This window comes from Coenobita brevimanus, chromosome 48 (assembly GCF_032717465.1).
Source record: "Coenobita brevimanus isolate Jiangsu-jjx chromosome 48, ASM3271746v2, whole genome shotgun sequence".
NCBI lineage: Eukaryota > Metazoa > Arthropoda > Malacostraca > Decapoda > Coenobitidae > Coenobita > Coenobita brevimanus.
In genome coordinates this window covers 4,294,554-4,300,459 of record NC_137001.1, presented here as the reverse complement: position 1 = coordinate 4,300,459, position 5,906 = coordinate 4,294,554, and positions in this window count along the sequence as shown.

The window sequence follows — 5,906 nt, the reverse complement described above, 5'->3', positions numbered from 1 at the left end:
ACTCATCACTCAAATCTCCATTCACTCTCACCTGGGTGTGAGCACCCACATACATGGCCATAACCACCCTAACCAGCCACTCCTCCAAGCCAAGCTTTCTCATTGCCCACTTCACCACCTCTCTAGGGACTCTGTCAAAGGCCTTTTCCAAATCAACAAAAACAAAATAAAGATCCCTTCTCCTACCAATATATTTTTCCTGAAGCTGTCGAACAATGAATATGGCATCAGTGGTCCCCCTACCTGGCATAAACCCAAACTGCATCTCATCAATATTCACTCTTTCTCTAATCATACCTTCTAAAACTCTCTCCATTACCTTCATTATCTGATCTAAAAGCTTTATACCTCTATAATTCCCTCTTTCCAGGGCATCACCCTTCCCTTTATACACATTTACAATTACACTCTTCAGCTAATCATCTGGGACAACACACTCATAAATAATCCTATTTATCAGGTCAGTGACTAAACTCACCCCTATATCGCCTGAGGCCTTCAACATTTCGGCAGTCAACCCAGACACACCTGCTGCCTTCCCCACCCTCATCCTGCCTATTGCCTCACTCACAGTAGCAGTATCAATCAAAGGCCAAGGGCCAGACACTGGATCTGCTGGCTCCAAACCTTCCCTGTCCCAGTCAAACTCCTCATTCAACAACCGGTTATAATCTGGTAATTTACCAATACAGTACAGGTTTCTCCCTTCAACCGGTTATAATGCTCTCTCCATGCATCTTTAATATCCTCACTGTTCACCACTACCCTTCCTTCATCATTCTTCACACACTGCTCACCTATGATATCCCGATTATCCCTCTTCACCTGACCTGCCACCCTAAATATATTTTTCCTTTCCCCATGATTGAGGTTATCAAGTAATTGTCTCTGTGACTCAGACTTTGCCCTGTATACCTCTCTCCTAGCCCTACGCTTGGCAGCCAAATATTCCTCTTTGCTACCACCCTTCTTCCATTCCCGGAAAAGCCTTCTTTTCTCCTTAATTGCAGCTTCTACACCCTCATCCCACCACCAAGTTACTTTATGTCTTGGTGGTCCTCTTGTCCAGCCGCATGTTACATTAGTAACTCTCAAGAAATTGTTCTTGAGGGCTCTGTACTGTTCATTAACGCCTCTGTCTACAGCTCCCTGTTCAGCCACCACTCTCCTCAACTCGCTATAGAAGGCATCCCTTACTACTTGGTTTTTCAGCTTCCATATTTTCCTCCTAGGTACATAAGTCCTCTTTTTCATCATTTGTTCTTTAAGCACCATATCACAAATCAATAGTTTGTGCTGCTGCACACACTCCTCACTTCCTATAACTTTAACATCCCTCACTAACCTCCTATCGGCCCTCCTAACCAGAAAATAATCTATCTGACTGCTATTTCCCCCAGACTCATACGTAATTAACCTACTGTCTCTTTTCCTAAAATATGTGTTGCACACAATCATGTCCGTTGCCTCCCCAAACTCGAGTATCCTTTCCCCTTCTGCATTCCTTAGACCATATGCACATCCCCCATGCACTCCTTCATAATGAAACCTTGGGCTGCTTCACCTACATGACCATTTAAGTCCCCTCCCAAAATCACTATCTCATCATCCCGCATACCACCCACTACACGTATTAAATCATCCCAAAATCTATCTCTGATTCATCCAATCCTGCCTGTGGAGCATATGCCGATATAATCACAGCTATCTTTCTTCCCAACAGAATTTTCACAACCAATATCCTATCGCTTACTCTCAAAACATTCATAACATATTCCACCCATTTCTCCGCAACCATCACACCAACACCTCCATATCCGTCTGTCCTCCCCTGCCAAAACAACTTATAGCAACAGTCCCTCCCAACAATCTTCCTGGCTGATCCACCCCTGTACCGGACTTCCTGCAAACACGCCACGTCCACCCACCTCCTACTGAATGCCTCAACGACTTCCCCTGCTCTTCCCCTCAAACTTCCCACATTCCATGAACCCACCCTCATCCCCATGGGTGATTTACTGTCCTCAGGCTTGCTTTGAAACCTTTTTTGTTTTGTCATCTTCAGTATTAATAAATGGGGACAGACACAGCACAGGTCCCACTCACCGCACAATCCCATGTCCAGGCAATGGATCTGGGACCCCTAGCCCACCAGCTTACCAGTGGCTGTGGTAGTGGCCTCGGGGCACCCTGCCAGGACAGCTGCAGGGACACCCTCCAAGCGCGTCTTGGCACTGCAACTATCCCGCCATTATACACCCACTGATAGGGCAGCCTCCTGGGACGCTACTCCCAGGTTCGGGCCCCTCTCTATTGGGCGGAAGCGGCAGCCTGGGAACCGCAATGCCCTGTACCCTCTAGCACAGGCCTGAGCCCCATCTCGCCCTGGACCCATGATCTATGCCGGCGGAACCCCCGCCACGCCTCCCCCCAGAAGTCCGCCACTAGGTAGCGGGGGCAAAGTTTTCTGGCCGCATGCCCTTGCTGGCGCCAACCCCTGTAACGTAGTGGGATACGTTGTGTGAAATGTAAAGTGCATGTGGTGTAGTGCATAGATAGTTAGAGAAAATGTTTGGGAGAGTATGCTGGTCTACTCTCCATGTTACTGTCACACTGAAAAGGTCAGCAAAGGGGGATAGTTAGATAGCTAGTGAAACAGGAGCTCCAGCTCTCCCTATCACCAGCATTCCCATTCCCCTCGGGAGTACTACCCTGTTCGGCCCTTGCTACGGCCTCCTCTATATATATATATATATAGAGAGAGAGAGAGAGAGAGAGAGAGGTATATATATATATATATATATATATATACACACACTCTCATCTTAAATGTTAGGACCAGCTTGCCTAGCCCCGGGCTCCTACGCTCCTCACTCCTCATGGGGCAACGTAGGATTGGATGATGGATGGATATATATATGGTAGATTACTAGTGAAGGGAGAAAAAGTGAGCAGATGGAGAGAACACTTTAAGGAATTGTTGAACATAGAGGATGAAAGTAATGTGAGTATAAGTGGCTGGGGAATGGCTGGGAGAAGGAGGGAGCTGAGAACACAGGAAGAAATCAGTAGGATAGAAGTTGTGGAAACAGTGAAGATAGTCAAACTGGGGAAAGCCCCAGGAATTTGATGAAGTGTGTGGTGAAATGCTGAAGTATGGGGGAGAGATAGTAGTAGAATGGATGTGGAAAATGTGCAGATTGGCCTGGGAGGAAGGTAGAGTCCCGGAGGATTGGAATTCAGGTATAATTATTCCCTTGTACAAAGGAAAAGGGGAAAAAGAAGTGTGTGGTAATTATAGGGGCATTTGTCTTCTTAGTATAATAGGAAAAGTGTATGGTAGGATACTTATTGACAGAGTTAGAGAAAGGACAGCGGAATTAGTTGGAGAAGAACAGGGAGGCTTTAGGAAGAGAAGAGGTTGTGTAGATCAGATATTCATTCTTAGATCTTTAGTGGAAAAGTTCCTAGAGAAGGAACAGAAGTTGTATGCGGCTTTCATGGATTTGGAGAAAGCATATGACAAAGTCGATAGACAAGGATTGTGGAAAGCATTAAGAATATATGGAGTAGATGGGAATTTGTTGAATGCTGTGAAGAGTATGTATGATGGTGCTAAGGCTGCAGTGCGTGTGAATGGTGAACTGAGTGAATTTTTATTTTTGAAAGTTGGGTTGAAACAGGGATGTGTCATGTCTCCATGGTTGTTCAGTCTGTACATGGATGGGGTAATAAAAGAGGTATCGGGTGGGGCAGTGGATGTTGGAGTGGCCCTGGTGATAGAGGGTAGTATTTCGAAACTCTGTACTGTTGTTTGCAGATGATGCTGTGTTGTTGAGTGAAGACGAAGGGGAGCAGCAAGGCTTAGTGGATGAGTTTGGGATAGTGTGTATGAAGCGGAACCTAAAGGTGAATGCAGAGAATAGTAAAGTGATGGTCTTCAAGACAGGTGAAGTCAGTGAATGTAGAGTGAGGTTGGATGAGGAGATAATGGAAAATGTGAGTACGTTTAAATACTTGGGTAGTGTGATGAGTAAAGATGGAGGTTTGGAGGGTGAAGTGCTCGAAAGGGGACAGCAGGGAAGAAAGGTTGCTGGTTCCTTGAAAGCAGTGGTAAGAAACAGAGAAGTGAGCATGGAAGTGATAAAGTTACTACTTGACAGTATTGTGATACCAACTCTAACATATGGAAGTGAAGCTTGGACGTTGTTGGAAGGACACAAGTCAAGAGTAAGAGCAGTGGAAATGAGTTACTTAAGAGGAGCCTGTGGAGTCATATGGAGAGATAGGCTGACAAATGTGGATAAAGGAGCGTTGTGGTGTGGATGTGGATGTGATAGGAAGCTTTAGGCTGAATACACTGAGGTGGTTTGGCCATGTGGAGAGCATGGAGGGTGAAAGACTGACGAAGAGAGTGTATGTGAGTGAGGTGGAAGGGGGGAGAGGGAGGGGGAGGCTGAGGATGAGTTGGAGGGATGGGGTGGAGAGGTATATGAGAGAGGGGGATGTGAGTTGGGAGCAGGGCAGTGAAATGGCGGGGAACAGGGCGACGTGGAGGCGATTTGTTTGTTGCTACCTTGAACGGGATTGAGGCGTCTGACAGTAGATAGATACATACATACATATAGTATATATAGATAGATATATATATATATATATATATATATATATATATATATATATATACATATATATATATATATACAGGTAAGCCTTTAATTCACACAAACTTTTTTCACGCGATTTCGGTTACCCACGAATTTTTCGTACAATAATTAAAACAAAATTATGGTATTCAAATAAATAATTTTAATATACAAGAGAAATAAATAAAATATAAAAATGCCTACCTGCTGCCCGTGTGCATACATATATGTGTGTGTGTGTGTGTGTGTGTGTGTGTGTGTGTGTGTGTGTGTGGGAGGTCGGTCCACACAGTCAGTTTGAATCAGACGGTCGAACCATGCATGACTCGCGAATCGTTATTTGTGGCTTATTTTTCTGCCTTCCAGTGATTGCTTGCCTTGTCTTCTAACCTGGGGCTTAAGCACAGTGCTAGTGATGCATGTGGTAACACACAAAAACGAACTGTAACGTGATGTTGCTGACAGAGAAAGTTGTGTTGGACAAACTTAAGGGAGGAATGTAGGCGACAATTCCCCGTCAGGACGATTCCCCGTCATTTATTTACATACCAGTTTATTTAGCAAGTACAGTACACTAGTTTTTTACTTATATGATTTATAAAATCTCCCTGAAAATTAGTTATTAAAGTATTAATTAATCAATCATAAGTATAATTATAGAATGACAGGGAATCATCCATGTTTTGATGGTGAATTGACTTGATGGTGAAATGTCTCTGAACGGTGTGTTTGGGGTGAGTCAACTGTTCTTAGAATAAAGAAGACAGAACGTAGAGTCAGTGAGAGCATTGCACCACACTGTGCTAAAGTGTCAACATCTACGTCTGTGAACTGGCTGGGAACCGTATGTTTGGGATGAATGAGTCAACTGTTTGGACAATAAAGAAGGCAGAATGTAGCATATGGGAGGCAGTGAGGGTTTGTGCACCAGACTGCTGAAGTGTCTCCACCTACGCTTGTACTTGTCAGGTTTCAGTGTTAAATTTCTTACTTTTTTGTTGTTTTTCATATTTAATGCTAGTTTATAAGGTGTATGTAATGCATAAACAGTATTATTCAGATGTTATATACTTAGTAGACATGCGTAATTATGTGCACACAAGGGCAGAATGTATACGCGAATTTACCACATACGAGAAGGGTCTGGGAACGTAACCCTCGCATGAATTAAGGGCTTACCTGTATACATATATATACATATATATATATATATATATATATATATATATATATATATATATATATATATATATATATATA